Here is a 24681-nt window from a genome sequence, read left to right on the forward strand (position 1 = left end):
CCCCTGCACTTGATAACGCGCTTGTCAAGACTGCTGAGTTGTTCCTGACCTCTCCCCCGCCGCTGCTAATTAAGGCTCCGCCGTGACAGTTCAAGTGCCGAGCATCAAGTTTGCAGAACCAAAGCCTCTAATTGGGGCCGCTTTTCATTTCTCCATCCCGCGGGCTGGGGCTCCCCAGACCTGGGCACTGGCGCATTTTTCTTTTGTATTTTTCATCAGGGAGGAGGAGGACGCTGGGCACCGGGAGGGGAGGGCAGGGAGACAGCCAAAGGCTTTGTGTGGGGGCTCCCGCCCCCAGGAGCCACCCGGCACCGGCACCCTCCCTGGGGCCAGCCTGACCTCCCCCTACACCCCGAGGCCTCTGGGGCTCGCCTGGAGCTGAGCCCCTCTCCCTGGGGCCACCTGCCTGTGGGGCTCCCCTTGCCCCCCCCCGGGGGGTGACCGGGAGGGCTGGGCTGGAGTTAAACTGTGCAGGGGCAGAGGAGACAGTGCCCTGAGTCCACAGAGGGAGGGCTGCAGGCCCCCTCCCCTGCAAGGTGCGCTCCTGTGCGCCCCAGCTCCCTCTGGGGGCTGCTGGCTCTCCTCAGAGAAGGGCTGGCAGCTCCAGGCTCCCAGCGACTCCTCGAGCAGGCAGGCGGCAGCTCTGCCTTTCTCCTCCAACGCCTACTAAATCAAGCCCTGTGAGAGCCACCGGCTGGAGGAGAGGAGGGAGGGCCGGTGAAGGGCTGGCCAAGTCAGGGAGGCAGAAGCCCAGGCCCCAGCAGGGAGGGCCAGAGGAAACCCCCAGGGGGCCTGGAGGCCAGGCTCAGAATGCAGAGCCGCCCCAAGGCCTTAGCCACCTCCAGCAACGGGCCCCACATTCGAGAAGTCGGGGTGATTCTAACTGAATTGGGCGCATTATTTGGAGCCACCACCCGGGTGATTCCCAAGATGACTCAAGTTTGAGACAGTCGGCCCTGGGGGGCTCATTGGTCACCGCCCGTTAGGACCTGGGCCGACGACAGCAAGTCTCCCGGGGTCACCTGGGCATACCCAGGCCCAGGACGTGGCACAGCTGGGCGTGCAGCGGGCATCAGGGCCTCCCGAAGCCCTGAGGGCGGCTCCTGCAGCCAGGGGGCCCGCAGCTCCAGGCTGGGGCTCTGCCAGGGCGGGGGGGGGGTTCAGACCCCCCCAGGGCATATTGGGCAATCTCCACAGATAATTTTGGGGGGTACACAGTGCGGGAAGGGGGTGCTACTGGATCTGGTGGGCAGAAGCTGGGGCCGCTGCTCAGCACCCCACCATTCGCAGAGGAGCCCAGCGTGAAGAGTCATCCTGGCCAAGTCAGGAGGGCAAAGCGTGGGGCAGCAGCCCAGGAGGCCTGGCAGCCCCCCAGCCTCGGCCCTCAGGGGGCGCGGGCCCACCCTCTGGGCACCCTCGCCTTCCCTCTCCGGGGGGCCAAATCCCGTGATGTCGCCCACTGGCCGCCCCTCCCCACCTGTCATCCCGCCTCAGACGCTTACCTGCAGCCACTGTCACTCTCACTGTCCCCCAAGTCTGCTCTGCTGCAGCAGAATCTCCTACCACCCCAACCCCCCCACCCCGTTTTCTCAGTTTATTCCCATCACAATCCTTGGTTCTAGGATATCCCCCAGCTTGTGAATTTCAGAACCACGGGCCACGACTGCCTGGCCGGCTGCGGAGCGAGCGGTCACGGCGCCCGCAGAGGCCCAGGAGCCGGGCGCCAGCGGCGGGGCCCACGTGCTCACCGCACAGGGCATCTGGGTGAGACACAGAGGGAGCTGAGCCCAGCCCACGCTGCGCCGCCCGGGCACTCCCCTGCCGGAGGAAGGCGTCCCCCGGCCGGCACCCTGGCCGGAGGAGCCCCGGTGGGGGCTCTCGGGGGCCCTGGGCGCTCTCTCCCACCTCCCTTCTCTGCTCCGTGAACACAGACGGGAAAGGCAAGCTCCCAGGGAGGCGCCCGACTCTTGCGTCACGCCCGGGGTACCTGGGTGACGCCACCTCTTCCTGGTGCAGGGCTTGAGGGCAGCGCTCCTGCCCTGGATGTACCTGCCGGCTCCCGCTTAGCTCCACATTTTAGGGTGAATGCGTACAGGCACCCTCAGAAGTCCCAACCATAGAGACAGAGATGATGTCACTTACAGCAGCAAAATGGACGTTTCCGGCGCCCGTCAGGGTTGGGACTGACGTTGACAGGCGCCCTGCACGCCACTGCCAGGAGCCAGGCACCGGCGGGCGTGGCCTCCGCCCTGGCCAGGGGGCAGCGCCGCAGAACTGGGGCTGTGGGAAGCGGGGGCTGGAGCCCATAAATGCTGCTCGCTCTGGGATGGCGCCTGCTGCCCTGGGGACCGAGCTCAGGGCCCCCCTTCTCCCAGCGCAGAGGCTTGGGCAGCTCCCTCGGCCTCCCTCCTACCTGTCCCCTGCCCGGCCACCCATCCTGGCCCCCCTTCCCGCAGACCAGGAGGTGGCCAGCGCTGCAGGGTCTTGTCCGTGAGGAGGCGAATCGGGAGCCAGCACTAACCCTCAGAGACGGGAGAGTGGCCCAGGGTGACCCACCGCCCCCTAGGGTGGCGCCCACTGGGGCCTGCCGCTGGCCTCCGGGGAAGGGCTGCCCGCCCCTGGCCCCGGCTCGGGAGGCGCTGCCTCCTGGTCAGCCCCAGTGTCCCTGGTCCTGCCCACTCTGGGGTCCTGGCCTCTGCCAGGCGCATCTGATGTGCCCTCTGCCGCCTCTCCCAGCCTTGCCAGGGTTTTGGCCTCATCACCCCAGTGGCCTGGGTCAAACCCGCTGCCCTTCCTTCAGGGGTTGGAGAAAGTGGGGGCGGGGGGGAGCGGCGGGAGTCTGCCCATCAGTCAGCCACCCCAGGCTGGCACAGCTGCAGGACACCGGCTCTGAGGCTGTTTCTGGCCTTCCCCTGGGGGCACGGGCGCTGGCTCAGGAGGGGTCTCTTTCTGCCCCCCCCCCCCCGGCGTGCCCTGTCTCCTCCCGGGGCTGCTTCCTCCGGGCAGGCCTGTAGGACACCCACACCCTGCCCGCCGCTGCAAGTTTTCCTCCTACAGAGGCCGGGTCAGTCTCCTCTAAACCCCGCTTAGCCGCTGGGGCCTCCCGTTCGCACACCGCAAGGCAGAGGAGGGGCCCAGGGTTTGCCCCCGGCCCGCACAAGCCTGGGTGTCGGGGTGGCGAGGGTGGAAGGGGTGCGGCCAGAGACTACAGCACAGCGGGGACCCCACCTGCGGCCTCGCTCTTGGGGTCCCTCCCCCTCCACTGCCTGCGGCGCCAGCTTGGTGGCTCCCGAAGCAGCCCCCCAGCGCTGCACATGGGTCTCCCCAAATACGGCCTAGCCTTCAGGGACCCAAGGAGGGCTGTGCCGCCTGGGGAGCCACCAGGCACTGTGGGCCGGGCCCAGTGGTCATCGACGCTGCGGGCCTGGCGTGTGCGGTCAGCCTGAGAGCCTCGGTGTCCGTCTGGGCACCACGCGCACCTAGCAGGGTCGCAGTGGGCAGGGCAAGGCGCACAGGCGGCTGTGAGTGCAGAGCAGGGCTGGCCGGGAGGGAGGGGCAGGCGCAGGACTGGGGCTCCGGAGCCACCTGGGCCCGGGGCAGCCACCGGGGGGCGCCTGGCCCACCTCCACCAGGTGGCGTTACCCCAGTTAACGGGGCCGCCCTCACACCTGAGCGGGGTGGGGCACACAAGCTGCCCCCGCTCGGATGCCCCATGCCTGGCTCCTGGCGGGGGCAGCCTCCTCCCACCCCCATTAATCATAATTATCAAACACCTGGTGCGCCTGCACGGGGCCCAGCCGGCCGTGCCGCGCTCGCGCAGGACTAGGAGAAAGGGGGTCGAGGGCTGGAGGCTGCCCGACTCCTGCAAACACGCGCAAACGCCCCCTCACAGCCCAGCCGCTGTGCCAGTGCCCACGTCCAGAACCTCCCCCAGCGCGCAAGCGGTGGAGCCTGCCCTACGAGCTGCCGACGCGCCACCCCAGCGACAGGGAGGCGCGGGCCGCCCGTGTCTGGGTCCGCGCCCCAGGTCAGTCTGTCCAGCTGCCGGCGGGAGGGCAGGCCCCAGGACACCCAGGAAGAGGGGTAAGGCGTCGCCAACACACACATTCAGAGCAGCAGGGCTGGCCAGCCAAGACCCCCCCACCCCGCCGTGCCCGCAGATGAAGGTGCAGCACCCAGCCCCACACAGCACCAGGGGAACCCCTGGTGGAAAGGAGGTGCTCGGGTGTGCTGCAGAACAGCGGGGAGCGGCCGCCGGCGCACTGCCCACAGCGGCTCCTTCCCGGCAGCCTCGGCTCTGAGGGTCCCAGCGTCGCCACCTCCTGCGGGACTGCACCGAGCGCCCGGAAGGACCTGTGCCCTCGGGGGCCCAGCGAGCAGGGAAGGGGCGCTGCCAGCCGGCGTCAGGCATCCCTTTCCTTGGGCCACGCGGACACGCCCCCCGGGGGTGGCCGGGAAGCTGCATTCGAGCTGCCAGCCGCGGGAGGCCGGGGACACAGCAGTGGTGGCCGGTCCGGCAGAAGCAGCCCCGGGCTCACTCCCGGCCCCCAGCGGCCCCGCCGGGCGCTGCCAAATCAGGGATTCGGAGTCAGACGGCTCGACGCTGAAGACGTGATCGGTTTAACTGCAGGGCCCAAGCGCAGGCCAGGGAGGCCTGCTGTCCTGCACCACATCCGTTTTGCATCCGTTTTATTAAAATCCAGTTACTCGCGCGGGCCACGGGTCTCCGGCAGGAACAAACAGCCAGCTCCAGCCCAGGGCCACTGGGCACTGGGATGTGGGTTGTGGGCTCAGACGCTGCCTGAGGGGGGCAGGGGGCAGGGCCCTGGGGAGCCAGAACCAGGCTGGAGGTAAGGCGGGGAGGGCCAGCCGTGGCCTCCAGGGCTGGTGGCCTGTGCGTGACCCAGGGCCCGGGCAACGCCGCAGTTCCAGGCGAGACATGGCCACAGGCCTCGTGGGGGCGCTGTGCCTGGAACCCAGCTGTTGAAGCCCTTATCCCAACGGCCTTTGGGAGGTGACAGGTTAGCCAGGCCTCAGGGGTGAGCCCGTGGCGGGGTGGGCAACCCCACAAGGCAGGGGCCGCGGTGGCGAGCTGGGCCCAGAGGCCAGCCCAAGCGGTGTGTAAGCGGAGGAGGGACACACCCCCTCTGAGTTCCCTGTGGGACACTCTGCAAGGCTTGACACAGACAGTAGGTAGGTCTGATAGGCAAGGAGATGACCCCAGAGGGACCCTGGAATTTTTCCAGGGTGGGGGGACTTGCTTATATTGATTACAGTAGTGCCTTTGCCACTGTGTCCATTTGCGAAAACTCACCGCAAAGCACACTTCACAAGGGTGAATGCCAGCCACGTGAGTTACATCTCGAGAAACCGGATTTTTAAGAAACATGTCCGGTGACTTCCAGACAGCTGGTCGAGGGACCCCCTGTGGCTGAAGCAGCTGTGAGCTCAGACACCAGGCGGGGGGCTGCAGAGAGAAGGCAGGGCCATGTGGGGAGCCCTGCTGGCCGGGCCGGGGGGACAGGGAGGGCGGTGGGCTACTCTGGTTGGTCACTGAGGCTGCACACTATCCGCATCTCACGCTCCAGAGGGCCCTACATTAGCGCTGTCAGCATCGTCACCATCAGGATCCCCACGTGGCTTTTCACCCCCCCACACGTCACAGGCAGCGGGATCAGAGAAGGCTAGCCGCCTCACCGAGGCGCACAGCGGCGGTGCAGACTCAGGCATGCCAGCCCCCGTGCCCCCCAGCCGCCAGTCTCCCTGCCTCCCAGAGGCGCGGTGATCTCCGAGTGAACCCTAGTTGGGCCGAAGACGAGGCACTGGGGTTGCAGCAGCCTGCTCCCAGAAGAGCAGGGAGGAGACGGCCTCAGCTCCGATTTCCAATCAGTCTCACTGGGCCAGTGTTGCTGGGTTCAGCTGGGCCTTATGGAAACTGGCTTCTCAGGTGACCCAGAGCCAGGCTGAGCTGGAAGCCAGCCCCCCGCCCCCCGCTCCCCCCGCTGGCGGGCTCCTGCCAGGGCCTGAGGTTGCCCAGCCACCCTGGCTTTGTTCTGCCAGGCTCTTCCAGGACCAGCACCATCCAGAAAAGTCAGTTAGGCCGGGAACAGCTGCCTGGCGCCTGGTGAATGCCTCAGATGTGGCGCTCCGCGGGGCCCCAGCCAGCACGCTGCCACTAGGTGCCTCGGCCGCCATTCGAGTCACAAAGACCAATTAAAACGAGAGGAAAAACAGCCTTCTGAGCTCCCAGCGCACCCCGGCCAGCTGCTCCCCGCTCCCACCTCGCCGGCCCCCGGGGCCCTGGGCTCGGGTTCCAGCCTGCTCCTCGGCGCCCCGGCCACCTGCCTCTGACAGCGTCAATATTGATGCCTCCGAGAAGCCTCCCGCTTTGGCGAGGGGGCCGAGGGGCGGGGGCGCCGGAGAGGCAAGCAGCTCCCAGATTTTCGGCTCAATTGCTGCGAGGAGAGATGAGAAATTGCCTTCCTGACCCAAAACCGGAGTTCACAGCTGCACTTCATTACGGCTTCTCCGGGGGGCCGGGCGGCGCGCGGACTCACCTGTTAACGGCAGCTGCGCGGCCCCTTTCATCCGCACGTTGGTGGTTTCCTGCCCGGTGGCAGGGGCAGGGTGCGGGCGGCTCGGGCGGCTGGCACGCTGAAGCCCCCTACCCCTGCCAGTTTGCATGAGCTCAGCAGACGGAGGGGCCCAGGAGCCAGATGAGTGGGCGCGAGCGGCGGAAACGGCCCGGGGCTCGCCCCGTGGAAGGTGTCGGAAGCGGGGGGCACCTCCCCGAGGCCCGCCTCATTTCCCCAATGTCCACCTTGCTGGTGACACATCATGTGTCAGGGGCCGGGGCGTCTACAGGCACGCAGCGCCCGCCCCTGTGGCTGGCGCTGCCACCCGTTGAGCCCGAGGGCTAGCAAAGAGCTCAGGGTCCAGGCTGCCAGCTGCACTCATCTGGGGTGCTGTGGAAAGACCTGGAAGCGCGACAGACTCTCTGCGGTTGGGCCCTGGTCTACCTCCTCAGGCCCAGGTCAGTTTGAGTGTTCAGCGAGGCTGACCACTCAGCCTCGGGGCACCCCAGGGTTGCAGGTCTGCACCCCCATTCCCAGACGCTGCATTATCCACAGGAGAAAACTGAGGCCCCAGAGGTCAAGTGACGAGGCTGGGATCTGAACCTTGAACTCACGAGCCCACGCTCTCGGCTCCACGTGCACATGGGGCCTCAGGCCCGGCGTTCCGCACCGGCCCCGGGACCTGGGCGTGACGGAGCCACGGTGGCTGAAGGCGAATCCTGGGGGAGGGCGGGCACGCGGGCTCTGGGCGAGGCAGGCGGGCCACAGACTCCCACCCCAGCCCTCCGCCCACCTCGAGGGGAGGAGCAGGGTCGGTGAGCCAGGCCAGAGAGGGGCGGCGGCACACAGCCCGGGGGAGAGGCAGGACAAGGCCGCCGCAGGGTCAGCACTCTGGACAGCTGGCTCCTAGCTGGCTAAAAATAGAGACCGAGTCTGGGGCGGCAGGGAGCACCTGACAGCCTGGGGTTGCTGGGGGGGAGCTGAGGCCCAGAGAGGACGAACGAGCGGATGACAAGGGACAGCAGGAGCGGGCGAGGGAGTGATGCAGGCCAGGGCCCTTGGCTGAGGAAACGTAGGCCCAGAGACATGAGCGCGCATGTACAGGAGCCCAGTGGGATGCGACTGAGCTGCGCCCAGGCCTGCCGCTGCACCACGCGTCTCTGGGCTGAGCCCCAGGCCCACCTGCACCGAGCCTGGGGGTGCTGCCACCCTATCCGCGGAGAACCACCGGTGGGTCCTCTACGGGCTCCTGCAGCGGCCCCGCCCTTGTCATCTCAGCGTCGAAACGAGGAACCACCACGGCCAAGAGCTGTTACTGACTGGTACCTGCTAGGCACCAGGCACCAGGCCAGAGGCTTGGAGAGGATCAAGTCACCGAAGCCTTGGAACAATTCACTCAGGCAGCTCTGCTGTGCCTCTCCCGTGCCAGCTGGGGACACGGAGGCACAGCGCTGCGGCCCGGCCCAGAGTCTCAGAGCGGTCAGTACAGAGGAGCAGGGCTCTCGCGGGCCCTCTCCGCAGGCCTCACCCCCAGCTGGCGGGACGGGGCGGCGAGCCTCCCCGGAGGCAGCGGCGCCGACAGCGGATGAGACGGCCGCGGGCACGCCAGCCGCCTGTGTTGACATGACGCTCGCCGCGGTGGTGCAGGCACCGGTGCCAATGCCACCCCGCAGCCCCCCGCGAGCCTCCTGTCCACGGGCCCTTTCACAGGTGGGGCCCGAGGCTGCGCGAGGCTGTCCTTGGGGTGGCGCCGGGAGGGAACCGTGGCCTGGGCGGGGAGGTGTGCCACGGCCCCTGCAGAAACCCGGGGTGGGGGGCAGCGACGGCAGGGGACGGGCGAGGGCCACGGCTGGCGCTCTCCAGCAGGCCAGGCCTTGCAAGGGAAGCAGAAATCTGTCGTTAACACGGTGCCAAACCCGAAGTGGCTGCTCCCAAGCTGCAATCCAATAAAAGTGCGACTTGTCTATTTATCATCCTCGGGGCTTTTTATCACAGTGCAGATGGCTGCTACCTTTGGAAGGCTCAGCAGCTCGCTGCCAGCCGCCCGCCACACAAAGCTTAGCTCAACAGAATCTGGGCCTGCACCTGTGAGCGGCCGAGCGCCCGGCCGCGGCAGCCAGGCCCTCGGGCTCCTGTCCACCCCGCAGAGCCGCGGGCGGCCCACAGGAGCGCCCTCTGCCAGGCCGGGCAGAGCCCCTGGCGACCCCGGGCGGCAGGGGCTCCTGGGGGAGGCGACCCCAGCAAGGGGCCTGCTGGGGCAGGCGTGGGGGCTCTTGACGCTCTCCATGCCCAGTGCCAGGCAGCTCAGAACAAGGGGGCCCCTTGGGGCGCCGCTGGCAATTCAGGCTGTAAGATAAAGCCTGAGAAGATCAAGGGCGAGGCGTGCAGAAACGGCAGCAGCTGCGCGGCCCCCGGCGTGCGTGCCTGCGTGCGTGCGGCGGGGGAAGCCCGGGGAATTAGAGGCCGCCTCGAGATCACTGGCGGCTGAGAGGCGGCGGCTGCTGCGAAGAGGCCGCCTGGACCCCTGAGACGAGGTCGCAGGAGAAAGCCGCAGGCAGGCGCGCGGGCAGGACCCAGGCGTACGTCTGCGTGCAGGCGCGTTGCTGCGGTCACCCTCCCCAGCCTGCCCCTGCAGGGTCTCCGGGCCAGGGGCCAGGGCACTGCAACCATGACCTTCGCCCTCTGGGCTGTAGCCCAGCATCGGAAGCACCCCCTGCCCGTCCCCCAGCTTTTCAACCAAACCAGAACCGGCAGCTGTGAAAACGCACGGCCTTCTGCAGCCCGCGCTTTGGGCACTCAGCGGCAGGAGAGTGGGGGGCCGCGGGCACCCTCCCTGGGGCCTCTCTGGCCTCCGGACAGCGCTCGGGTCCTTTCCAGCTCCCAAGACCTCACGCCCACACACCTCGCGCCCGACACTGAGCCTGCCCCCCGTCCCCCTGCCTGCAGCCCCCTCTGCCCCCCAAGCCTCAGAGCTCCGGGTGCCTGGGCACCTCGCCTGCTCAGCAGAGGAGGAAGCAAAGCGAGAGGTCAGGTGACCTGGACGTGGCCCTCCAGCCTGCCACCCTCCCGGGGCCGGCTGGTCCGGTGTGCGGACACTGTCCCGCCCTGGCCAGCCACGGGAGGAACAAGTGGGGAGCAGCTAGATTAGAAACACAGCCACACCCCGCACACAGGCCTCGAGGCTTGGTGAAAATGTTGCGATTCCTGCCCACAATGATGACAGCTAGTGCTTAGCTCAGTGTCCCAGCTGGCCAGACCAGGCACGCCGCGAGCACTTCTTGGGCAGGCCCTCCGCCACAGACAGAGAGGGAGGACACGGGCCCAGGTCACCCAGCTGGGCCAGGACAGGGCCTGTCGGGCGAGCCGGGCCCGGGCGGGGCCGCCTCCAGCACAGGCTGGGCAGGGTGCCGGGCTCGTCACGCTCCGGCTAGGCGTCCCCACGGCGGGGTCGCCTCCTGCCACTCCTATGCCTGCCTAGGTGTCATCTAAGGAAGGGAGGGCCCGCGTGCCCTGCCCCAGCGGTGGCAGTGTGGAGCTGAGCACCGAGGGAAGCTCCGAAGGACCAGGGAGAGGACACTAGACGGAGAAGACCGGACCAGGTACTCGGAGCAGAGACGTGTGAAGAAGCTCCATCTGCCTCTCCGCCTTGCGCTACCACAGGGACTTGGGGGACACGGAGGGGGACACTTGGGAGAGAGGCGGGAGAGCGCGGGAGGCTGACATAGCGGCCTGTCCCTCCACCTGGGCTTGAGTTTGCCCTCTTGCCGCCACGCTGGCCTGGCCCCTTTGCCCGTTTCCTGTGGGTCCCCACTAGCAGTGCCTTAGACTTGGGGCAGAGTTTTGGGCCTCAGGGGGCCCCTCTCTGGGCCAACGCTGGCTGGCTGGACATTTACGCACGAGGGCACAGGTAACTTGGGGTGTTTCATTGGAAACAATTACCTTTTCTTCTCTTTCCTTCCATTGCACACCAGTCCTACTAAAATCTTTGCTACTGCAGACAAAAGCGTATGTTTTGTCTTCATGCAGCTGGTGGATGAACCCACGTAGAGCATGCAGGGTCTGGGGGTCCCGAGGTGCCCCTTGTTCTGCCCACTAACACTGAGAGTTTGGCCAGCCTGCTAAGGACCCTGCCGGGAGACCCGGCCTTGGCCTCCTCTTCCCCCCAAACAGGAAATTGACTGGGGAAACGCCAGCTCTCAGTGGGCTCGTGGTCGCCCCAAAAGCCCTAGGGTGGCAGGCAGCAGCATGCAGGGAGGGAAGCGGGCTGCACTGGGTTGGGCAGTGTCTCTCCAGATTCACGTGCACTCGGAACCTCCACACAGGTCCTTATTTGGAAACTGGGCCGTTGCAGACTGAAGCCCAATGAGTGGTGTCCTTCCGGAACACAGACACAGGGGCGGCAGCCCTGTGAGGCCAGCGGCAGGCCCGAGTGGGCAGCCACCACCGGGGCTTTGGAAGAGGCTGGAGGGAGCCTCCCGCAGTCTTAGAAGGACCCAAGCTCAATCCTGTTCCTTTAGGACATGGAGTCCGGGAGCGCGTTGCTGTGGCCACAGGACACTCGTGACAGGGCTAAGCGGGGTGCCCGCAGCCGAGGAAGGGAGGGTCCCCACCCAGGGGGCCGCCGGCTCGTGCGCCTCCTGGTAGCCTCTGGGTTCAAGGCAGCTATGGCACATGGAAGGGAAGACACTCACGGCTCCTTCCTGACCTTGGCACCAGACTCTGCCCTGCCAGCCTCGGCTAACCTCTGCAGTGGGGTTCGACCTCCCGACATATCGCCTCCGCAAGGACCCCATCCCTTGAATTCACTGAGCAAAAGCTTGTTGATCAGCTCTAGGCACCCAGCTCCTCCAGAGCCCGGGGAGGCAGCAAGAACGCCCTGTGTGCGTGGTGCTGACGCTGAGGGGGAGCCAGCCGAGCAAAGAGGTCCCCCCATTTCAGTCACCAAAGCTTTCTACCAGGGAAAGGTAAGCCAGAGGAGGAAGGGGGATGGCTATTTTGGGGAGGGTGGTCACCGAAGGCCTCTCTAGGGAGGTGATATTTGAGTTGAGAACTGAAACAAGGGAGGGACTGAATTCTGCAGTCGCCTGGAGAAGAGAAAGAAGCCGGCAAGCCACAGGCACGTGCAAAGGCCCTGAGGCAGAAGCGAGAGCAGGCGTCTCAAGCCTGCTGGGCAGGAGCTCCTCACGGGTGCTGGCTGGCACTGGGGAGAGCTGCCAGGGGCCAGAGCACACAGAGTCTTTAAGCCATCACAGGAACTGGCACATCATGGGAGTCAAGGGCGGCCAGAGGGCAGACTGCGGGGTGGGAGGGGAGGCAGGGAGGCAGGTCCTTGTCTAAGGAGACTGCTCCTCTTTGCCTACAGAACTCCTACACTCCTCTAGACCTGTTCTGTGACAGCGATTCTCTTAACACAGCGATTCTCAACTAGGGATGATTGTGCCCCTCAGGAGGCACATGGAAACGTGTGGAGACATTTTGGGGGGATCACAACTTGGGGGAGAGTACTATAGCATGTAGTAGGCCCGGGGTGCTACTCAGCACCCCTCAGTGCATGGGACGAGCCGCAAATACAAAGGATGGCCTGGCCAAGCCTCACTGGACGCTGGCTTACCCCCGCCCACCACCCCGCGGAGTGGACTCCGGCCCCGCTGCCCCGGCACTAGAAGCAGCCCCTCTCCTGAGTGTGGGCCTCTAGCCCGCTCACGCCTGGCACTGACTGGCAATGCTGCCCACCGGCCCCGCCCAGTCTCTCGCCCAGGACCTGCCTTCAGCAAGGCCTGAGGCCCCCATGCTCGAAGCACCTACCAGAAGCCTCCCTGTGAAGTCACCTGCCCTTGCCGGGCACGGAGGAAACCGGGCCTCAGTGGGCATGGGGTCTCAGACGGCGGGTCCCCACGGCAGCACTACCATTTCTTGCTAGACATGACGGGGAGAATCCCCCTCCCGCATCCCCAGGGGCCCTCACGAGCACAGCACCAGAGCTCGCGTGACCCAAAAGCAATAAAAGCCTCAGGAAATGAGGCCCAGTCCGACCTGCGTCTGCCTGCAGCTTCCCAGGTCAGCCTTGGCGGGGACATTGGACCCCTCACCCCCAGGAACCAGTCTGCTCCCTGGCAAAGGTAACCCCCAGTCTGGCTTCAGCCAGAGCCGAAGGCCAGGAGCTGGCCATCTGGGGGCAGGCGGAGGAAGGTGTCTGGGTTCCAGCCCGGCTGCCCAGCTCCTGTCCTAGCAGGTCCCTCCCACCCCGACTTGGGCCCCCGGCAGCTGACGGGGAAGGGGTTTCCACAGCGAGGCTGTCTGCAGGGTGTCTGCACCGGCCCGCGGGCGTCGCTGGGGAGCTCAAGCCGGCCTCCAGCAAGTGGAGCTGCAGCTGTCCCCTGAGTGCCCTGGGGTGCAGGGCCCCACAGACCCTGCCCAGCGGTCACACTCCCGGTGCTCACCATCAAGCCCCAATGGCAAGAGTATCGCTCCAGGCCAGACTGGCGCCCCCCCCCCCCCACCGGTTCATTCACGCCCATCAGACAGCAGGAAGACACTGCCACGGAGCGGGAGGTCCCGGCGGGTTACACTGTCAGGAGCGCGGCCGCCAGACAAGGCAGCCGAGGAGCGGCCCGGGGGCCGTGTCCCTGGGAGAAGACTTTCCAGGGAGCGGCACGGGGGGCTGGAAGCCGGGCCGTGTGGAGAGAAGCTGTCTGAGCACGGCCGCGGACCCTGGGAGGCGCGGGGGCCGTGTGGCGTGTGAGCATGTGCACACGCGTGTGCCTGCCCGACACCTGCACTCCCGTGCGCGCCGTGTGTGGCTGCGAGCTCGTCCTGCATCCGCGTCTGGCTGGCCGGGGGTCGGCCCCGGGCCAGTCTGCTCGGCAAGGCGCGCCAGCACCCCGACTGCGGCAGCTCGGGACCACAAAGTGCCCCAGCAGGGCTCCGGGGGTGTGTGTTCGGGGGTGTGTGTGTGTTCAGTTGCCTCTGAACAAAGTCCACTCTACTTTTCCAAGACCCACCGCCATCTGTCTCTCCCGCTAGCCACAGAGGCCATTTGAGCCAGGAGCTGGGGGGGGCACCCCAACCTCCCAGGCTGGGAGAGCCAGATGGCAGGAATCAAGACCTCATCTCGCCCAAGGGAGGCCTTGCGGGACTGCGGCCCCTCCCCCACCCCGGGCCACCTGGGTCACAGGGCAGGCCACCACCCTTGTCCTGGCGCCTCCCGGCTGTCCTGACCCCTGTCTCTGGGCCCCACTGCCAGTGGCCTTTTGCCACCACCCCATAAATCACACTCCGGGTCAGGGCCGGGTGAGGGAGTAGGGCTGGGCAGGACATGGCCTCGGGGGCTTGCAGACAAGTGGCTGCCAGTGACCCCTGACAGGTCTGGTCAGGGGCCACCAGGGCCAGTGTGGAGGTCAGGAGAGCCCCACATGGCTCTGGGCTGCTGGGTGGTGATCTCAGTCGGCCCCACCAAGCGGGGAGGGTGTGTCCGATGGCGGGGCCCGGGCTGCGGCACCGGCCAGCTCTTGCCAGAGGGGGCGTCTGATGGCGGGCCCTGGGCTGGGTCAGAGGCCAGCACTAGCCCAGGAGGCCCTCAGCAGTCCCTGCAAGGTCCCTTCCGGCGGCTGTTAGTTCTTGTTTTCACTCAATGCGTCACTCTTGTATTTACTCACCAAACGGATGAAGCCAACTGCTCGGTTTGGACTCTTTCCTAGCAACAAGAGCTTGGGCAAGTGACTCCGGGCCTCAGTTTCCCCAAACATACAAGCAGATTACAGGAACACCACCTGCTAGGTCCCTGTTAGGGTTAAAGGAGCCGACCTGGGAACAGGACCCCCCAGTCTCAACAGATGGACCTTGAGATGCCCCTCCCGTCAAAGATCTGGGGGTACCCTGAAGGCACCTGGAGGCGCAACGCACACACCACTTTCCAAAAGTAACAGGGACCCCGCCGGCCCGTGGGCCAGAGCACCAGGTCACCCTCCCAGTCAGGCGCAGGCTCTCCCCGGCACAGGGGCTCCCGGTGTTCAGGACGGAGGGGTGTCCATGGAGCTCGCTGTCTGTTGGGGGCGCCCTGCAGGGTCCTGGTCAGACAGGGCAGCCCCAGGGCGCTGAGACGGGCCTGGGTGCTGAGTGGCCATACAGACCGCGAGCCACTGCCTGCTGCCCACTCTGCTCGGCCTCTGCTCGCTAACTGGCTCAGGCCGCCAGGCCCAGGCAGCGGCAGCCCAGGGAGGTGCCCTGGCCCACTGGGCTGCCGAGCTGCTTCGCGGGCACCACTCCTCGACCCCCCAAGAGGGAAGGGGGGCCAGACCTGCTGTCCTGGGAAACTGAGGCCCCAGAGGGCAAGGGGCAGTGAGCAGTGGGCCTCCTCCCTTTCCAGAGTGCTGCCCTGACCTGGGCAGCAGCGACCAGGCAGCACACAAGCACTGTCCTGGGAGGTGTCCCCACCCCCCAAAGGCAGCCTAAGGGCCCAGCGGGAGCCTCACCCCTCTTGGCAACTTCAGTTTTCTAGAAATACTAATAGTAAAAAAAAAAAACCAAAAAGGAAAAAAAACCTTCCAAGGAACAACCCCCGTATTTACATGTAAAAAGGGCTCTCGGAGCTCCCGCCCCTCCTCCACTTCCTCTGGGGGGAAGGATTGTTTGAAGGGCCCATGGGGGCCTCTGTGACCCCAGGCTTCCCTGGGCCTCTCCAGCCTAGCCGGGCTCCCCGCGGGGAGGGAAATCAGATGGCCAGGAGGCAGAGGGGCTGCGCAGAGGGAGGGGATCCCCCCACCGCCCTTCATGGGTGCGGCCCGCCCCTGCCGCCCCTGCCATCTGTTCCTAGGCCAAAAGTCGCCTGGAGCTGGGGGGGCCCTGCCTTGGGCTCCACTGCCGACCTCGGCATTAACCTCCCCGCCCCACCCCCACTTTTTGTAAGCAGATGTCTCTTTTTGAGGCCTGGAGGTCCTCCAGCAGTCCCGATGTGGGGGCCCAGGCCTGAGGGCTCTTCTCCCCAGCCAGGGAGACCTCAGCGTGGGGTCCTAGCTCGGGAGCCAGGCGCCCAGCCAGCGGGGCCCCTGGCCAGGCAGCCGTTCCACCCCCTGGCCAGGAGGCCGGCGCCCACAGGCCCTCTGGGGCTTGGGCCCGGCCCAGCTGGCCTAGCCTGCGGCTGGGGCTGGCTCCTGGGGCTCCCAGGGAGGTCAAGTCCTTACCCCTCTGGGCTGCCAGGCCGTCCCTGGGCCCAGATTTGATTCCTTGCTTGGTCACAAAAGGGGGGCTCTTCTAATGGGCTGGGAGGTTCTAATGCCACACCCGAAACTGCCCTGGAAAGAAAGGTCAGCCTCGCCTCCCTAGGGCCAGCGGGGGCTGGACGCGGGCTCTGGAGCGTCAGGGGCCGGGCACCCACCAGCCCCGGCTCAGGGCCCGGATGGCTGCTCAGTCACGGATGTCTGGTCCCCGTGGGTGTCTGCGCAGCTGCCTGGCACAAAATGGGCAGCCCTTATGGGCTTTCCCCAGCAGAGGTGGAGGACAACCACGGAGGAGGTGCTCGGGGAGGGGCTTGGGGCCCAGCTGCCAGTTCTAGGAAGTCTCTCCGTATGCCCCTGCTAGGCCTCCAAGCCCAGGTCGCCCCCAGGCCTCCTGAGGGTACAGCGGGCAGCGCAGAGCAGCACGGACCTGGAGGGCGCTCTCCAGCCTCCGGCAGCGCCCACCCGGCTGTCGGACCAGGCGCTGGCACCTGCCACCAGGGTTGACAGATGTGTGGAGCCAGGGCAGGGAGGGCCGGGCAGGGACAATGACTAGGACACACACCCCACAACAGGGCTCGGGGCCTGGCCCGCGCCGCAGGCAGGCGGCCTTGCAGTCCGGCCCGTACCTCTCTAACTGCAGCCTGTGGACCAACCCAACCTCTCTGCCGCGCCTTCTGCACCTGTGAAGTGCGCACGCAACAGCCCTCCCCGCTCGCGACTACAGAGCAGTCAGGATCTACACACGCGCACAGAGCGGGTAGAGTCCCACGGCGCGGACGTTATCTTTCGTAATAGCACGGAAGGACGCACGAGGACATGATCGCTGTTATCTTTCACGGCTATCACGAGTGGCCACACCCCAGTGAGCCCTGGTCACGCCCATGATGATGCTTCGGAAAGGGGGGGCTTCCTAGAGGCCACAGTGAGTTGCAGGAATGAGGCTAACTCAGCCGCTGATTCAACCCATGGCCATACCCGCCCCCTTCCACGGGCCGGAGACACGCCGGCCATCCCTGGTGACCAGGGCCTGAGGAGTTACTGTCCCTCCCCTCACACTGCCAGACATTTCTTTCCTTCTGTTTAACCTTGCAGCCAACATCCATCCGACCCACCTCTACCCATCCATCCACTGTCCCTCCATCCGTCTGTCCATCCATCCTCCACCCGTCCACCCACCCACCCACCATCCATCCATCCCACCCACTCCTCCATCCATTCATCCACTCGTGCACCCGCCTGTCCATCCATCCGCCACCCAACGTCACTACGTACCTGTGTCCCATCATCCGTCCAAGTCATCCACCCGGCTCTGGGCACGCATCCATCCCGCCAGCAGCCCGTAACCGTCACCCACCCACACATCCATGGCCCCTTGACCTCCATCTGCTCCGAGACCACTGTCAGTGCCCGGCAGAGGGCCCGGGCGGTGGACCTGCAATGAGTGGGCGGCAGAGGGCCCGGGCAGCCATGCCCACGTGCGGCCGTCCTGAGCTTGCTCCCAGAGGCTGCCCAAGGGCAGGGCACGCGATGTGGGGCTCAGAGCAACAGAAACAGGGCGCAAAGCTGGAGACCACCAGACCTGAGCTCAAGCCGCGGCTGTGCTTTTACATCTGGCGACCCGCCCCAGGATTCGTTTTCTTTGTAAAACGGGCCTGGGGGCTGCCGCCAAGTCTGTGCAGGAAGAAAGCGGCACACACCGAGCCCGCGCGGCATCTCCCCCAGAGCAGGGCACAGCGCCACTCTGTTCACAGCCCGCTGCCAGCGCCCCACCGGCCCTGCCGAGCCCAGAGCCCCCAGGGCCTCGGAGCCCCTGGCCGTGACCCCGTGTCCCAGGTGGGTGCATGCATCCATGCCACCCGCAGACCTGGCTCGAGTCCTCGCTGGCCGCCAGCTGCCCGCTTAGGTGGCCCCAGCCTCGGGGGTGCTCCCGCTCATTGGTGCTGCCAGAGAACGACAGTGAGACAGTGGGCACCGACTGCCCTGGACCAGCAGGGATGTCAGACGAGGGATGCGGGGACGCGGGTCCGAGAGCCGTGCACGCAGAGCGCCCAGTGCCCGGCCGGCGCACGCAGCCCCTCACGCACGCACGCGGCCAGGCCGGCCGGGGGTGCAGGCGCGGGGAGCACGCACGGAGCCGCCCTGCTCTGAGACGCAGCCTCCGGGCCCCCACGCTCAGGTCCAAGCTGCGGGACCCGCCGGACCCTTCTGTTGGCCTGCTCTCCACCTGCCGGGCAGGTGACGCGCCGGAGCGCTCGCTTTGGATGACTTGACTTTTGACTTCAGGACACCCCTTTCCCTAGAATCCCTGGCCGGGGGCTGTGCACTGCGGCCCCACTCCCGCTGCCCCCGCCTGACCCGTGGGCCCGCAGCACAGCGCTCTGGACGCTCCTCCATCCACTCTGCATGCGCAGCCTGATCTTACGACACTCGAAGGGCTTTATTAATAGCCTATTAGTGGGTAATTCATGCATTCTGATGAGAAATCATCCGGTGGCAGTTTATGGGGGAGGAGGGGGGCGGGCGAGCTGGGGCGTGGCGTGGGGGTGTCACCGCGGACTCGCTTCCCGCCACCTGCCCGGGCGACCAGGACTCCACCAGGGCCCACGCGGCGGCGTCTGCGCCGCCCCCTGCCACCCTGCCACTCATTAATCTTGATGAGTTTTCTGCTGAGTATTCTTCCAGGCCTTTCAAACTGCTCGCTAATTGCAATTAATCACTTACCGAAACAGATGTCAGGAACAATGGGACTGGCAAAGCTGGAGGCTTGATGAAGCTGTCAGGAGAGGGTCCTGGGGCCGGGACACCCTCTGGGCTCTGGGTGCCCAGGGCGCCGGGTCAGCGGCCCCTGCCCAGGTTCGCTTAGAGCAGGAGGGTGGATGGTGCCGCTCCTGGCGGTGGGGCCACATGCCCCAGGCCACGGCCGAGGGCCCGAGGGGACGAGGAGGACTCAGGCTGTCAGCCCTGACCCCCTGACAGACCCGGGCTGGCTAGCACGAGCGAGGCCAGCTCCATAAAGGGGGCGAGAGTTGTGTGTGTTTTCACCCCGCGGTAACGTAAGAATTATATATTCGCATTAGTTGCCAACATTTAAAAATCAGATTTGACAGAAAAATCTGGACTTCTGGCTTCTCTTGAAAAATACAAAGATTTTGCCATACGCCAGTGTCGGCCAGGACTGGCTGTGGCTGAGCAAGCTCAACCCCCGCCCAGCCCGCCCGCCCGCCTGCTGGGCCGAGAGCTGCATGAAGCGGAGCCCACCCCCGGCCCCTCCCCTAGGGGCCCCGGCCCGTGTCCACATGGGCGCTGCCCCTGGGGCTCCGTCCTGAACAAACTCAGGGCTTGACTCGGGAGGCAAGGAACGGCCCCGGGGCCAGGCCTCTGCCTGAGCTGCACCGAGGAGGGACGTATGCGTCCTACGCCCCATGTCCCCGGACCAGTGAGCTCCCAAGGGGGGCCTCTGCGGGGAGCAGGAGCCCCAGGGGCTGAGAACCTCTGTCCCCGATCTCCAGCTGGGGACAGCCACGCAGGTGCCCGCATGCCAGAGTCCTGTGCCGCACTGGTGGCCCCCACTGCCCACTCCATGCCGGGCTGCCCGCAGACCCAGCCCAGCCCGCAGGGTGGCGGCCGAGTCAGGCTTTGTAAAACTCCCTGGTGGCGCAGCAGGTTAAAGCGCAGCACTACGACACTTGCCGCAGCCGCTGCAGCGAGAGTTCGATCCCCGCCCCGAAGGTGACCCACGTGGCGCCCGCTGCCCTGACCCGCCCGCTGCTCCCCTCAGCGGTGTATCTCATCAGTCTGCCTGTCCTGCTCCCCGCTCCGTCTCTGGTCAGTCCTCTCACTGCTCCTGCACCTCTGGCCTGTGCCCCAGTTCTGTATGCAGAAATAAATAATAAAAACTCCCTGATGACTACACATGGAGCCAGGCTGAGAGACACTGTCCAGGGTGCTCACCCCAGGGTGCCCAATGCCCCCCTGACCACCCGGCAGCAGCAGACAGGCCTCTAGAGACATGACTGTGGGCTGGGTGACCGCGGGCAGGCGGCCTGCCCTCTCTGAGGGCTCCTGCCCTCCTCTGAGGACGGCGCAGCAACCCCACGTCTGGCGGACACCGGGCGCCCGCCCCTCCACCGGGCACCTGTCTCCTTGCCCCTCCGGTGAGGGCTGCCCTCACACCTCGCCCTGTGGGTGCTGGCTTCCCCTGTAAAATGGGCGGGTTACAGGAGGGCAGACGACACTCTAAGGCCAGCACCTGGGACGTGGCCGAGCCCGGGTACCAGCTGCTCACACCAAGGCCTGGTCTGTCTTCCGCCAGGACATGAAGAGAACGGGGAAGGGAGGAAGGGCTGCGGCCAGTCTGCTTCACAGCCACTACGCTCCCAGCTGCTTGCTGCCGGGGCTCGCGCCCACAGGAGCAAGCCTCAGCGGCCTCGGCGGAGCTGACAGTGGGCAGGCAGGTGGGAGGGACAGGGCCGTGCATGGGCGCAGCACGCCCGCCGGCGCAAACAGCCGCATAGCCCGAGGTGGCCAGAGCGGGGTGAGGGGGGGGTGGGGCTGGAGACGACACTCAGGTGTCTGAGGGCGGGGACAGGAGGCCCCGTGGCGGGGGCAAGTTTGCTGTGCAAGACTGGACGGGACGTAACAAGGCCGGTGCCAGGCAGGCTGCAGCCCGGCGCTGTCCCCGGAGCCTGGAGCTGTGGGACGTTCTGAGCGAGGGGGACGTGGCGTGCCCGCAGGGTCACGGGTGGCTGGGCCTCACCCGCCCGGTGCGCCAGCTCCCAGGCTCCCTGTGTGCTGTTTCCGGGGCACCCCCTGGCCTCCTCCCTGGGGACCCTTCCCCTGGGAGCCCGGGTGTGGGAGCCAGCGCGAGTGCCAGGCAGCACGCCTGTCAGCGGGCGTGGCGGGGGCCGCCTCGGGGGAGCCGGCAGGCCCCTGCCCCACCGCAGGCGTCCGCAGGGGCCGCTGCTGCGGGAACGTTCCCGGCGGCTCGCGCCTGGGTGCGGTGCGGGCAGGTGTGGGCTGGGAGCTGTGCGGCGCCCGCTGACGCCCGAGAGGCACGGCCGGGGCGGGGGCGAGACCGAGCGCGGAGGTCCCAGGGCCGCTCCGAGCCGGGGGGGGTCTACGCCCGCCTGTGGGGCATGCCACGCTCTGTGCTCTCTCCCCATGTGCCCTCAGCACTCGGACTGAGATCTGTGGCCCTCCGACGTGGGCTAAAACATCAGCTAATTCAACATGCTTCCAGTGACCGCGGGTGCCTCAGGCCGAGGGGATGTGCGATCACCTGTCCATCCCTCTGTCCGTCCCTCTGTCCACCACCACCCGGCCCTCCCTCCACCGTCCATTCACTTGCTCGTCCGCCCAGCCTCCAGCTACCCACCTCACCACCCACCCACCCGCCGTCTCCCGCCCAGCATCCGTCTCCCCCACAAGCGGCGGCTAGCGGTGTGGATTCTAGAGCAGGAGAATCTGAAGCCCGAGTCTGGACCTGGTCACTGACCGGCTGTGCGATGCGGGCAGCTCCGGCCTGTGAGCAGGGGCGGTGTTAGCAGAAGCCACAGTGCAGGGAGGGCGCAGACAGCACTGGCTGCTGCTTACTGCAGGCGCTCAGCAGGACAAAGTCCCTCACCTCTTGTCCTCAACTTCCCCCGTAAGGTGGAACGAAGTCGCTCCTCCCCAGCACAGACACCAGCGCATGAAACCGAAACGCGGCTCCCAGGGTTCTCGGGCGGTGGGGAGGGCTGGCCTGGTCTGGATGAGCGGGTGGGGGCGGTGTGGCCGCAGCTTCCCCTCCCCGCATGCAGAGACCGCTCGCCCCGAGTCCCCTCAGGAAGGCCCTGTGCCTTCCTCACCAGGGGCTGTGCTCCCCAGGGGTCAACATCTCCCACGGTTTCTCCCCCACACTCCCGCCCCGCGGCCTCTCGCCCCCAGCCTGTGCCTTCCAGAAGGGCAACCTCTGCCTGGCCCCGGGTGTGCCGTTTCGGCAGGGGCCACCTTTCCTGCCTGCCCCCCTCCGCCAGTTGGGTGCTGGACACCTGTTTCCTGACGCCCTGGATGAAATTCTCTCTGCTGAAACACCTGTGTGGTTGCTAGATGCTGGTTGCCCGGACTGAGCCCAGAGCAGGCAGCTGTGCGACAGCTGTGACCGTGCCGGGCACCAGGGCACGGGTGCCGCCGGGCCCCCCCCGCCAGCCCGGCACCCTCCCCCGCGCCACCCGCTCGGCCCGCTGCCTGCGGCCCGGGGCGGAGGCCCTCTCCAGCTGCCTGTGCGTGCGGCAGCCCAAGGAGGGCCTGACACGTGTTAAAATAAATATTCTGCAAATATGATGTTCCATATGTATGACTTCGTGGGGTGATGATTTTCCTACTGATCGCTGTAAGTGACAGCTGTGCGGGGAGCGCTGGAGACGGGCTGGGCGGCCTCGCGTGCACGCGGCGGGGCGGCGAGGGGGCGCCTCGGCGCGGGAGCAGCTGGCGACTGGGGGCGTGTGAGGCGCCTCCTGTCAGCGTGGTGTGGGCGCATTAGCGATTCCGAGGGCCGATGAGCAGGTGCTCCCGAGCAGCCTGCTCGTGATAATTACTTTTGGATTGTTTTAGAGTATTTGAGCAAGATCCTGGCGGGCTGGGGCCAGGGAAGGGCGGCGGGCTGCCTGGAGGACCTGTGGGTGGGCAGCCGGCCAGCGGTTCCAGCGTGGACATACTCCACCCTGCGGGCCTGGCCTCTCTCCAGGTAGCGCCCCTCCGTCTCTCCGTGGGCTGTAATGAAAGGCAGGAACGGGGGGCAGCACAGGGGACCACTGACCCGGGGTCTCCACCGGATTCCCAGGTGAACTGGGTATTGCTGTTATCAGGGAGACTAGAACTGCCCTTCTGGCACTCTCGGGAAACCCCAGAGCACTGTCCGAACAGCCCTGCTCACAGAGCGGGCAGATATCCAGGCTGTGGGGCTCTGGGCAGACAGGCTGGGTCTCGTGGGCATGGGGGTGGGGCTCAGCCTGGACAGAGAGTGCCACCTCTGGGTGGTGTTCATCTTACCCTCGAGGCAGGGAGTGGTCTGTGCGGGCTGACTCCCCAACCAGGGGCCTCCTTGAAAGAAATGACCAGGCCAGAGCTGGGGGCCTACCCTGTGAGCGGGGCCGGTGGGGGGGGGGGCTGTGCCGGCCCCTCACCTGCCTCATCCACTTTCTCTTCTGTCCACAGCCACGTCAACCCCACAGAGCATAGTCGCTGTCCAGGGCGTCTAGTGTGGGAGCGTGGCAGTCCCCCTGGGGTGCATGTCTGGGCCCGGATAGGCAGGGGGCTCACTGGGGTTCAGGCAAGCCAGGGTCTGGATGCCCACGCAGACGGGGCCCGCCAGAGTCTGTTCAGAAGTCTCAGGTGTGGCAAAGGTGGCCACACTCGGGAGCAGCAGCCTTGCCTGGGGCCCTGGCGGTGAGCTGGCGAGGCTACCCAGGGCCTGGCCCTGCCCCGGGCCCCAGCAGGGCAAAAGCCTTTGTCGGCCACTGCTCTGAGAAGCTGCCACCCAGTCGTCCATGCAGGGCCAGAAACAGCCCTACAGTCTGGCTGGGACATCTGTCCCTTCTTGCCACGCAGGGTCCCTGCTGGTCATTTCCGGGGCAAAGCTTGAGGGAAGGCATTTCTTTCGTGTATGAAATGAGGGTCAGAGACGCTGGGCCTGGCTCCTGCGTAACTGACTGTCCCCCTCGCCCTCCTCAGTGTTTGCCGGGCGGCACCTGGGGCCAGCCACACCTGAAGGCGGCCTCGGGCAGGGATCCGAGGGCCCGGCTTGGGAACAGCGGTGTTTACAGCCACTATTTAGATTCCAGGCAAGTTCAATATTAGCTCTGAGGTCTGTGCAATCTGCTGCCAAGATAAAGAGCCGGAGGGCGGGCGAGCAGGGTGCCCTGTCCCGCTCCACTGCAGGCCAGGGCGGCCAGGCCTGGTTAATGAGCAGCCAGGAGGCTGCCGCAGCCCCTCCTCCACACCTGCCTGCTGAGTCCATGGGCCCTCCCGGGGCAGCAGCACTTCAGCCAGAAGTGCTGGAAGGCTCCTTCCCACCCACCTCGGCAAGGAAACCCCCGAGCGGGCCGGCCTGACTCCTCCAAGCCTCCTCTCCTTTTCTCCTGCTCCTGGTCCGACCTCAAGCATGCCCAGCACATGCCAGCCTCAGGGCCTCTGCACCCGCCGTCCCCTGGCCAGGACTGCTCTTCTGCTTCTCTTCCTTCAGGCTTTTCCCTCCCCGCTCCCTGCCAGCACACCCTTCCTGGCACCATGTGATGCTTTAAAATAAGCTTTTGCATTAAAGCCTGGGGTGCAGGAGTGAGAGAGTCACCAGAGACAGAGTGGGCAGCAGAACAGGCGGATTTTCTGAAACCCACTGCTGAGGGGAGCAGCGGGGAGACTGGAGCGGCCTGCTGCCCCGTGGGTCACGCCCTGGCCGGGCCTCAGGCCGCGGCAGTGACAGTAGAGCCGTACCCCAGGCCACCTGAGGCCCCAGCATTACGCGCTAACTTGTGTGCACCCTCACTTCCGCCTGGCCCGCCCTCCGGGAAGGCAGGGCCCTGTCTCTCTGGTGGCCAGGGCGGCCCCACACAGTGACTGCGCCAGAACATTTCCACAGTGGGCCTGGGTTCCCGGCAGGGCTCCTCCTGCCCTCCCTCCTGGGCATCCCCCTGCCCCTGACATCCAGGGGAGGAAGCCGACATTCCTCATTTAGTGGCTCAGCGGGGGCGCCCCACCTCCTTCCTGACAGAGGCTCCCCGAGCTCGCAGGGATCCCGACAGCCGCCCCAGCAGATCTCATCTTTTATTCACGCGATAATGTAAGCAGGATGGTGTCTGGAACAGTCACTTAAGCCATTAGGAGAGGCTGCCGCTGCACCCTCCGGCGGGGGGGGG

The sequence above is a fragment of the Condylura cristata genome, unplaced genomic scaffold (genome assembly GCF_000260355.1).
Source record: "Condylura cristata isolate star-nosed mole 26May11 unplaced genomic scaffold, ConCri1.0 scaffold00039, whole genome shotgun sequence".
NCBI lineage: Eukaryota > Metazoa > Chordata > Mammalia > Eulipotyphla > Talpidae > Condylura > Condylura cristata.